This window comes from Bos mutus, chromosome 2 (assembly GCF_027580195.1).
Source record: "Bos mutus isolate GX-2022 chromosome 2, NWIPB_WYAK_1.1, whole genome shotgun sequence".
Lineage (NCBI taxonomy): Eukaryota > Metazoa > Chordata > Mammalia > Artiodactyla > Bovidae > Bos > Bos mutus.
This window is the reverse complement of record NC_091618.1, coordinates 96,811,131-96,823,811: the sequence shown is the minus strand read 5'-3', so window position 1 is coordinate 96,823,811 and position 12,681 is coordinate 96,811,131.

Sequence of the window (12,681 nt, the reverse complement as noted above, 5' to 3'; positions counted from 1 at the left end):
AGTTTGGAATGCACCCATGGCAGCGTTGGTGGCTGAGTCATTTCCTCCATGCATCCATGCCTCCATTTACCCATCCTTCCAACATTTTGTTGAGTCTGTTCCATCACTCAGGCCTTGTTTTGGGTGTTGAGAGATATTGAGTAAGAAGGACCTAGTTCTTATTTTTGAGCTCTCACAGTCTAGTGGGGGACATAGATAGGTAATAAGTACCATAAAACACAGAGTAAATAGTAGAGAGAACTATATCCTGGATTATTTGGGGATGATTTTTGGTGAAATTATCCTTAGACTTGAAGGATAAACAAGAACATAATTATCTTTGTTCATACTGTGTTCCAGAAAAAGAAATACTAGCTGGATGGTGAAAAACAGATAAATTAGCAAAAACATAGAAGTGAAGAGAGATTACTTATGATCATAGTACTTATGGGAAGCATGCATTTCTAAGAACCAGCATGATTGGGCTTCCCTGGTGGTTTAGTGGTAAAGAATCTGCCTGTAATGCAGGAGACTTGGGTTTGATCCCTAGGTAGAGAAGATCCCCTGAAGAAGGGAATGGCAACCCACTCTAGTATTCCTGCCAGGATAGTCCCATGGACAGAGGAGCCTGGCGGGCTATAGTCCACGGGGTCACAAAGAGTTGGGCATGTCTTAGCAACTAAACAACAACAACAACATGATCGGAAAGTCAGGATTATGTGTATGCGTGTACCCCATATGCCCCAAACTCTTTGCTAAACTCTTTCCATTGAGTATCTTATTCAATCTTCACAACAATCCAATGGGAATGATACGATTCTAGTCATCACCTTGTAGCAAAAAGAAATAACTTAGAGAGGTGAAAAAACGATGGAAGTAGTTGGATTTGGAATGAGTGAGTATATGATGCTATAGTCCATGTGCTTAAATACTATACAGTACTGCTTCTCTAGCTGCACGACCTTGCACGGTAGCTCATTTTATGTGTTTACTTAGCTATACAAAAGGAAATTATTTCTGTTTTGTAGATGAATGCAAAGACTAGAGAAAATTAAGTTCTTGTCATTTGAATGTACTCTCTAAATGATAGTCACTGCCGTTAATAATATTACTGATACTTTGTTGTGATAGGAATGTGGGGGTGCATGTGGGAGAAAGCATACCTGTTCCTCACAAACACTGAATAGAAGACTGGTGACTAACATGACTTTGGCAATAGGACAAGAAGTACATCTGAGCATTTTTTTTTCTTGCTGTTCTTATTTTCCTTTTATTATGGATTGAATCAATAAACAATTGTTCACTAAGAACTCCCTATATGCTCAAAGCATGAAGCAGATGATATTGTTTCTGCCCCCAATGACCTTAAAACTACCATGAATAGAACCTTTGCAGCATAACACAACTATTTAGGATCCACCTTCCCAAATAAAGTAGGAAAATTTTTTTCAGTGTCATGGATAAGTGGCTTGCATTACATATTTTGAGACTATGAATATAGAATGCTTTGAAAATACTTTCCAATATTTAAGTCTTATCTTATCATATCCCCACCCCAAATGGCAGCTGTAATTGCTCAAACTCCTATTTGAAAAGTCAACACTTGTTACACCCTTACTATGTCTGACAGCTTTAAAACACTGCTTGAAAAATATCCTATGTCTTCTGTATTTACTTGATCTAAGAACAATGATTTATTCCTCTTTCTTTCTCTAATCTGTCCATATTAATTGAAACATAAATTACTTGCAATAGGAGAGAAAATGTTAAGAAAATTAAAGGAAAATCTTGGCTTATCTACCCTAAGTAAAGCTACTAATTGTGCCTTAGTCTTCCTCTCCCCCTGACATAGAATTCAGGATAAGACATAAAGAGTATACGAGAGGAAAGAAACACTGCTGAAATTCCTAGAAAAGAAGGAGTGGAATGATAGACCCGTCTCAAGCACTGATTTGACCATTAATACACATGACCACCGATATGTCACACTTGAAAGAGCTTTTCTCAAGGTTTCTTCCCAGTATTTTCCACATCTTTTGTCCAGCGAGTCTGTGAGAATCGTAAGGATGACAGAAGTTGATTATAAGCCCCTCTATAGACTCAATACCAAGTATCTTCAGAAACTCAGTAAAAAATCTCTACTGGTGGTCCCCACCACCTATAAATTTCTCCTCTTTTTCTTCCCCTTTTAGCTGGACTCCCATAATGTTCACAGCAATGACAAAGTAGGAATAAAAAAGAATGGAAAACAAAGAAATTAACAACTTTTACCTTTAAGAGTTGTCAAAATACACTTTATCCAACAGATGAACTTTCATATAAATAAAAGATTCTCTTGTTTGGCTTAGCTGTATTCATTTCCATATTACCAGAAGAGAACTAATTATATAAGTGGGTTAGGTACTCCTGGTTGTCATCCCCAGTGGTAGACTTACCTGGTCAAATTTCACAAGGGTCTGCGCATACTTAGTTCAAGTGGGTATCATTCTAAAACCCTAGGGCTATGAAGTGGTCCTTAGGAGGCTTTTGAAGGTGGTTCCCTAATTCTAATTTTGAGTCCACCTATGTAGTAAAAACAGAGAAGGCAATGGCACCCCACTCCAGTATTCTTGCCTGGAAAATCCCATGGACGGAGGAGCCTGGAAGGCTGCAGTCCATGGGGTCGCTGAGGGTCTGACATGACTGAATGACTTCACTTTCACTCTTCAGTTTCATGCATTAGAGAAGGAAATGGCAACTCACTCCAGTGTTCTTGCCTGCAGAGTCCCAGGGACGGGGGAGCCTGGTGGGCTGCCGTCTATGGGATCGCACAGAGTCGGACACGACTAACGTGACTTAGCAGCAGCATGTAGTAAAAAATTAAAAAAATATATTTTAGTTTCTTCTTCTGTAAAATGAGTATATCAGTAGAAGAATCTGTCCTTAAACTTTATCTGTTTGCTATAGGAATTATTATGTTGATAGCTATCATTTATTGAGAATTTACTGAGTGCCTGACACTGGATTCTCCTAGGCCAAATCATAAACTGTTTAGCAGGACAGTTCTACACATAGTAGAATCTATGTACCTTTCTTCTGCTTCCATGGTGAGTATCTCTGAATCATTCTTATTGATAATCAGTAGGAGTTCAATAAACATTTTTTAAAATTTCTCTTCTCAAATTTCCCCCATCAGAATGTGGAATATTAGAAGTGCTGGTTTCAGTTCCCTGGATTTGTATCTAAAATAACTCTCTCAGAATATTTGAATGTTTTTTGACTATGTAAAGTATATTCTGAATAACCAATAGCTATTGACTTTTATAATATTTACTCAATTGCTTACCTTTAATTATAAAAGATATACAAGGACAATACCTTTAAGTGTATATTCTTTACAGAATAATGAGAATCTACAGATGCATCACTAAATTTGAATTTAGATTTAACTTTGGAGATTCCAGTTAAAGACATGGGATGAAGAAATTATTCACTTGTGAAATTTGAATGGGAAACCTAAGTAAATATTAAACATAATTTTGCTTTTGTATTTTAATATGATCATTTTTTTCTTTCAGATTCTTCTTTTTTGGTAAAAAGAGAAATTGTATTCAAGAAAATAAGATGGTTTTGTGAACAAATTTTATGAAAAAAAGAAAGTTGAAAACAATAATTCAAAAGCTGAAGTTTTTATAAAATCCATGGGTGGCATCAATATAAAAATGATAATTTTATTACAATTTAACTGATTCTTCCAGTAAAGATGGATGACTACAACTGGCAGCCATAGAAGCACTGGTGCATGTATACTTTTTTATAAGATTTGGAAGCTGGTTAACAAACAGCCTCATTGTCTAAAGCCCAGAGAATGAAGACTGCTATGATCTTCCGTCCAACATATGCCCTTGAAAAATTTTCCCATGTTAGTGGTGGTAAATCATAATCCATTTAGCCCGAGTTTGAAGAAAGCAAGCCCTCTACCATTGAAAGATAATACACTGTGCTTTAGACCTCAAGTTTCATTAATATTTGAAGAGTGGAGTCTAGCCAACATTTGTGCTTCATAGGTCCCTCACCAACTTAAATTTTTTAATATTTTATTTTGATTAAGAAAAACTTAATAAATTAAAAATAAGACATCTATTGAGTATCCACCTTGGATAAAGAACTGTACTAGTTATCAGAAGGGGAAAAAAATTGCCCTAAGAAACAGGTTGTGAATGAACTCAAGACTTTTAACTCAGATACTAAGTTAACAGAGCCATTGGCATTGGTTAACTATAAATTTGGAGGAAAAAGGAAAATAGCTCAGGATGACTTTGATAAAGGCTGCACTAATACAGACAGAAAAAGTATGAAGAATAATGATAGTCTGGAAAAAAAAGAAGTTCAGATAGTAACATGCTGGGATTGAAATACATGTGGAATATGTAACCACGTATATAGTAAGCATATTTTTATTGAGTACCAACCGCGCACTGCTAAGCTGCTACTAAGTCCCTTCAGTCGTGTCCGACTCTGTGCGACCCCATAGACGGCAGCCCACCAGGCTCCTCTGTCCCTGGGATTCTCCAGGCAAGAATAATGGAGTGGGTTGCCATTTCCTTCTCCAGTGCATGAAAGTGAAAAGTGAAAGTGAAATCGCTCAGTCGTGTCCGACTCGTCGTGACCCTATGGACTGCAGCCTAACAGGCTCCTCCATCCATGGGATTTTCCAGGCAAGAGTACTGGAGTGGGTTACCATTTCCTTCTCCAACTGTGCACTAGGCTCTAGGAAAACTAAGAAGCTAAAACTCACAGTTTAATGTAGTTATTTTCAATTTTTTTCACATCAAAAAATCTCATGGGCAGGGATACAGATTCTCATCTTCTACTCTCAACAATTGTGAGGTTGGATATAAGGCACAGGAATCTAAATGCTTAACTAGAGTATCAAATGAGTTTGATATGAATGGATCGAAACCTACACTTGGTTTAGTGGCAAAGGAAAACATTTATATTAAAATGGGAAAGGTAAAACAAGAAACGATTAATAATTTATCAGGGTGGTTGGGAAGGCTTCCTGGTGGTAATGATTGAGTGTGAATTCACCTTACAGATAGGGAAGGGGAAACTTAGGAAGAATATTCCAGCAGAGGAAAGACCAGCCTCAAAGCACTGAGGGAGAAAGACTTGAGAATGACATGGATGAATAACTGCTTGAAATAACTGGATTCTATAGTGGATTGCCAAGCAATGAGGCACAGATTGTTGGCTGCACCTGGGTTGAGATATGCTCTTAGGTCAAGTTGGGATTTAGAAATTTTCTCTTTCAGGGAATAGAAGCATTTGGAGCTTTTTTAAAGTTGGAGTGTGATACACTCATGTTTTTAAATAGAAAACTAGTGGCTATATGGAGAATTGGTAGTAGGTAAGCTGTGGGCCCCATCACTTCATGGGAAATAGATGGGGAAACAGTGGAAACAGTATCAGACTTTATTTTTTGGGCTTCAAAATCACTGCAAATGGTGACTGCAGCCATGAAATTAAAAGACGCTTACTCCTTGGAAGGAAAGTTATGACCGACCTAGATAGCATATTCAAAAGCAGAGACATTACTCTGCCAACAAAGGTCCATCTAGTCAAGGCTATGGTCTTTCCAGTAGTCATGTATGGGTGTGAGAGTTGGACTGTGAAGAAAGCTGAGTGCCGAAGAATTGATGCTTTTGAACTGTGGTGTTGGAGAAGACTCTTGAGAGTCCCTTGGACTGCAAGGAGATCCAACCAGTCCATTCTGAAGGAGATCAGCCCTGGGATTTCTTTGGAAGGAATGATGCTAAAGCTGAAACTCCAGTACTTTGGCCACCTCATGTGAAGAGTTGACTCATTGGAAAAAACTCTGATGCTGGGAGGGATTGGGGGCACAAGGAGAAAGGGACGACAGAGGATGAGATGGCTGGATGGGATCACTGACTCGATGGACGTGAGTCTGAGTTAACTCCGGGAGTTGGTGAATGACAGGGATGCCTGGAGTGCTGAGATTCATGGGGTCGCAAAGAGTCGGACACGACTGAGCGACTGAACTGAACTGAACTGAAGCTGTGGGCTGGGACACCAGTTAGAATGAACGCTCCCTATTCACTTTCACTGCCCTTCTTGCCAACAGTCTAATCAGACATGGATTAAAATCTAAACTTTAATTGTAGGTGTTTAGACTGTTTAATCAGAGAAGGCAATGGCAACCCACTCCAGTACTCTTGCCTGGAAAATCCCATGGATGGAGAAGCCTGGTAGGCTGCAGTCCATGGGGTCACGAAGAGTTGGACACGACTGAGCAACTTCACTTTCACTTTTCTCTTTCATGCATTGGAGAAGGAAATGGCAACCCACTCCATTGTTCTTGCCTGGAGAATCCCAGGGACGGGGGAGCCTGGTGGGCTGCCGTCTATGAGGTCGCACAGAGTCAGACATGACTGAAGTGACTTAGCAGCAGCAGCAGACTGTTTAAAAGATATTTTTCTAGATATACAGAATCATTTCCTACTAAAAGAATGGGCTTTATTAAATATACAAACTCTTTGAATACAGATAAAGCACACTATAAATGCCTCTGCATGTGCGTGTAATCTCAGTCACTCAGTTGCTCAGTTGTGTGTCGTTCAGTTGTGTCCAATTCTTTGTGATCCCATGGACTGTAGCCCACTAGGCTACTCTGCCCATGGAATTTTCCAGGCAAGAATACTGGAGTGGGTTGCTATTTTCTACTGGATCTACCTGATCCAGGGATCAAATCTGTGTCACCTGTGTCTTCCTGCATTTACAGGTGGATTCTTTACCACTGAGCCAACTAAATGCCTCTACCCCATCTTTAAAAGCCTAGGGTACGTTTAACTTTTAAGAAACTGCCGAAGTATTTTCCAAAAATTTATATCAACAGAGTTTTATATTTCCACCAATACTGTATGAGAGTTCCAGTTGCTCCAAATTCAACAACATTCGGCTTCTTAATGTTTGTCTTTCTTTTAGGCATGCAGTTGCATCAATTTATGGTTTTTAATTTATGTTTTCCTAGCCACTAAACAACAATAACAATAACTAATGATATCGAGCAAATTTTCACATGCTTGTTGGTCATCTGTGTAAATTCTTTGATAAAGGACCTATTCATACATTTTGTCCATTTTTAATGAATTAATTTTGCTATCTATTAGGGACACAAAGGCACTTTTAAATATGATAGATTATTGTGATCCTGGTAATAGTTTCCTGTGTAACACAACATCAAAATTTATCAAGTCATACACCTTAAAACATGCATTTTGCTGTATGTCTATTATACCTCTATAAAGCATTAAGAAATGAAAAATAAAAATAATTCTTAACAAGAAGACAAGCACTTTAGTTTAATAACACTTCAGATAGGACAAAAATGGGACTAGCCATTAGTATAGCCTGAAGTTTTACAAGAAATCAGGTCCTAGGTCTCTGTCCTAAGAAGGATCTGCGGTCCTGTCAGAGGGGATCATCTGGGCCATGCAGAATCTATGACTTGTACTGTGTTGCTTCGGACTATCTGGGAAAGCAGGCTCTTGTGTAATTGTGGTTATTTCTTAAGCATTAATGTATATTTTCTTGTTTAATGTCTGACCCCTCACTAGATTTTAGGTTCCATGAAAGCAAAGACTGAATTTCTTTTACTTACCACGGTATCTTTAGAGTCTACTACTCAATCAATAATACTTTTCACAGTGTTCTGGGCACCAAGAATACAACAGTGACTAAACCAGAGAAGTTCCATCATCTTGCAGTTCACACACAACAAATAAACAGACAAAAATGTGTAATTTTAGGTACTCATGCATGCTAGAAAGAAAGTTAAAGGAAATAGGGAAAGAAAAGAGAATATAAATCAGGGAAACCTCTTTTAAGAGGTAACATCTGAGCAGTAACCTGAATAAAGTAAGAGAGTGAGTGAGCCATGAGAAAATCTGGGGGAAGAGATTCCAGATGGTAAAAACAGAAAAATCAAGATCTGAAATTGGAAGCAAGCCTGGCATTTTGGGGACTGATAAGAATGTGAGTGTAGCTAGAGTAGAATGAGTGAGGAGATGAAAAGGTAGGCAGGGTCCAGATTTCCTAGCCAATTTATTGTGTATATGACTCAATTGGTTGAAAGAGTGGACTAACGTTTATAGCAGTACCTATATTACCTCATGTAGTCTTTACTTAAAATCAGCTTTATGATTTAGGTACTGATATCTCCACTTTATAGGTAAGAAAACTGAGACACAGTGAGATAAAGTAGCCTGTCAAAGGTCACACAGCCAGCCAAGTAGTGGTGGGTTCAGGATGTGGACTTAGGATGTGATCTGGATCCTCTACATCAGTGTTTCTCCATCTCTTTCTCATTATCAGAGCCCACTCCTTGGGAGAAAAATTAATTTAAAACTCTCCCTGAAGAGAGAGAATTTAAATGCTAAGAAATACTACTTTGTATTTCTAACACTAGCCCTAACCCTAACCCTAAGCTTTGGAGGGCCAGAACCCATTGCAATATTGTAGAATGTTTTTGAGGCATCCCCCAAAAACTAATTTTTGGCCTCTTGAAGGTGATAACACCTCACTGAGAAAACTGCATACACTGCACTGTAATATCTCTTCTAAACACATAATTTTTGTAACAAAATTTTTTATAAATAAGAGAATACTTTTTAATAAATAAATTATATCTCTTTTATAAATGCATTTATAGTATAATTTTTTAATAAATAGGGAAATAAAAGGGGTTTAATCAGTGGCTTGATGAACTGTTTTTTATTTTCAGATGAGCTAGACTTGAATGTTTTTGAAGACTAAGGCATAGGGGTGGGGAGGTTGAAGACAAAGAGTAGGTAAAGCCTTATCAGATTAAAGTGAGGTCCCAGAGGAGACAGGAAATAAGGTTAAGAACACAGGTGGATTATTTAACTCAATTTAGAAATGACTAGGGGCATGTTTCATTTTGAAATTGTACCTGTTCCAGGGCAGATAAAAATGAGAGGAGTTGAAGGAAATAAAGTTCAGGGAATTTGTACACGATGGGCTTCCAATGATTTTACATAAGCACGAGATAGACAGTGGAGTTGGGAGTTGGTAGGCAGGGGACAAGACACTTGGTGAATGTTGGAATCAGTTGTTATGAAGAGAGAGAAGTGCAGCTAACTCACCACAGGAGCAAAGACAGTCAGAGAGCTTGGAGCATCCCACTGACTTTTAAACCGATGCCTCTAATCCAGGGGAAACACACTGAGTGACAGCAGAACAGAGTGGGGTGTAGACAGTCCATAGTGTCCGTGAACGGAATGACACAGGGTGATAGAGAAGCAGGTATGGACTGATGGTTTCTGACCAGCGTGGTGGAGAGGAGGATGTCGTGGGATGCTTCCTATAGGAAGCAGAAGGGTTGGCTCTTGAGGCATTAGTAGTTTCTACAGATACTAGGGTTTTGTTGGGTGTTTCTTTGTTTGCTTGGTGGAAGGAAATATTCTCTAATAACCACAGGCGTGTTAGGGACTTTATCCTTCACAAACCTGTCACTAATGATCTAAAAATTTCCCCTCTGTCTCTTTTGGCAGAAATTGGATTCATCTTCAGTTACTCTCCAATATCACCCACTTAAGTTTCAACGACTCATAGGCAAGGCTTGAGTTAAAGAAACAAAGACCTGAGTGAGTCTCTATAGGGGTTGGCCAGAGCAAAACCGTCAGGTGAAGTGAAATGAGTGCTTGGCTCCCTCCCTCTGCCCCGAGCCCCGAGGAGCCCTCTGTGCTCAGCTGGGACCACCTCTGCCCAATTCCAGGTGCTGTACCAAAGATGCCCTCAGGACATGTCCTGATTTTGTCTTCTTCTTATTGTCCCACCCTGGAACCATTCTGTTCTCTCTGTAGCCTTCATTTTAACAAAGAGTAGAGAAGGAAGAGTGGAGAAGGAGTAGAGATAGAAATCTTGTGGGAGGGGAAGAAGGCAGGCACTATGGAGGGCACTTGAAGGCACTTTTGTGTGCTGTGAAGAAGGAGGATGAAATGAAATACTTGAAAAAGAGCTAGAGGCTGCTTCATATCTCTCCCCACCACCTCCAACTCAATTTCTGCCCCCAGGAGCAAGATCAAAATAACTTTCTGTGGGATGAAAGGATGACAATGACTTTGGATCCAATTACATTATCATAACCTGGAAACAACCCTTGCATTGGAGGTTTGCTGAAGTACTGAACTGTAAAACTCAAATTACAATACAAGAAATGAAAGCGATTTGAACTCATGGCCCTTTGGACATTTTCCTTGATATCAAAGGAGGAGGATTTCATTTTTCTGCTTTCTGAAAATAGGATAGGAAACGGACAAGTGATGAACTAACCAGAAATGATGGGAAGAGATATTTAACTGGAAATAAAACTAAGAGAGGAAAAGACAAGTGGGTTTAGATTAATGTCAGGCTTGCAGTTATCACAGGACCTGAATTTTGTTTACATGATGACATCTTCAGAGTTACTCAGCTCCTCTGATATAGAATTCTAAGTGTTTTTCTTCCCCTTGGAAGCTGAAGATTAGCTAGCTACTCAAGGCTGGGCATGTAGGAGATAGGAACATGCAAGCATCTGCTCATGGTTGAACTAAGGAATGTAAATATAACCCTAAAGTCCCCACCTTATTTCCAGGGGAATGAAATAAGCCTGGAAATAGATGAACTCTCTCCATGAACTTGGACTGGATGGGAGCCATGCAAAGAAGAAATACTCGAGAGAAAAGGAGAGATGAGCAATGTGTATGTTTTACATGTGTGCACACATATGTGTCTATATATTTATGTGCAAACATACAAACTCCATGTGTGGTTTATGCTTGTGTGTACATATTCATATTTATACACATATGTATGTACAGAGTTCACAGAGCACTCCCAAACAAATACACACCAGATGTGCTGATTCTGAGTGCTCCAAAAAAGATTATTATTGAGAAGGAAATGAAACAGGGTTTTTGAGGACACTGGTCATACTACCAGGTATACTGATTTTTGAGGGGCAGATGCTATGCTGTGCACATGTTTATTTTGGGTAAAAGGAGACACAGGGCAACATAATAACTGCTTCAAAATTTTGGGGAGATATCATGTAAGAAGGATTTAACTCATTCCATATGGTTCCAGAGGCTAGAAATGAGGCCGAGGCGTAGCAGATTTCTGTTCTAAATGAGAACGACTTTCTAACAATTAGTACTACACAAAAGAGACATGTATTCCTTCTAAAAGGAGATAATGATCTGCCTACTCTTGGAAATGACATGTGGCAGAGGCTGCGTGGCCATCTGTTACAGAAGTTGCAGGGGGCATTTTTCCATTTGGTGAAGGGTTTGCACTGTAGCTATTGCTGGGCCATCTCCATTCTGAAATTCAATGGTTCTAAAATATTCATACCTTTCTGGGTATGAACAAACACCTTTTAAGGGGAGTTGAGTCTGATAATGGTTTTGGTTTTCTGACTGCTTTTATTTTATTCAGTGACTTATGAGCAGTGAATCCTATCTCAATAGGTACTAAACATACAATTTCTTCTGTCTTCTATTTGATTTCTGTTTTCACCTACTTCTTTTTCTTGCTTTTAGGTTTTTTTTTTTTTTTTTCTGTTCCATTTTCCTTACCTTTCCTTCATCCTACCTGTACCCTCTAAATATTAGAGATGGAGGGAAGGCAGTCTTCATTGAGACAATAACATGAGGAAGAAAGCGTTTAACTTGGTTAACATTTTTTTTTTCCCTGAAGGGAAGATCCTAGCTGTGTATCAGTATGTGAATATGTGTGTGTATACTGGAGTGTGCGTGTGCACACGCATGTGTGTGTGTGTGTGTGTGTGTGTGTGCGTGCAGACCCTCAGTGAGCTGTCACGTTGCCTGGAGAATAAGGCTTATTGTATTTTTAACCTAGAGGAGTCCTCTTCCAAGTGGATGCCTGTAAGAGCTGGGGATTGGGAGCCACTTTTGATTGTCACAATGACTGGGGACTGTTGCTGGCATTGGATGGGAGGAGGGAAGGAAAGCGGAATGTCCTGCATTGTATGGAACACTCTCATCTGATCCAGAATTATGCCATCCCAAATATATCTACCCAACTGAGGTAGATGAGGCGGAGATTTTGGAGACAGACAATCTGGGTTTGAATTCTGGTTCTACCCTCTTTAGCTCTGTGATCTGGGACAGGCATTTTAACCTCTCTGGATTTTTGTTTCCTCATCTGTATTATGAAGGGTAATAAGAGGACCTCCCCACAGTGCTGCTGTGAAGATTAAATGAATTAACAGTTCGAGTGCTTAGAGGTGCATAGGCAATAAAACACATTCAACAAGTGTCAGCTATGATTTTGATTTTTCTGAAATGGCTGGGAATGGGCTATTTGGATTCATCGTACAGGTTGAATATGTGAGAGTTTCCATATACTTTAGCTCTTTGGAAACTAGAACATTATGAACCAATACTTACAAAAGTGTGACCTATAAACACTTGGAAGTTGTGAAGCTGCTATGGTATTACCATGGATATATGTGCAGTGAGCACTGACATGACAACACCAGTTTGCCCTTCTTTCTCCTCTTCATACATATGTAAATACATACTCAACCATTTCCCTAATACAGCATTGTAATTAACAAAATAAAAATTCATTTAAAGTCATAGGAATTTTGTTCCTATGCATTTGCTCAATAAATGGATA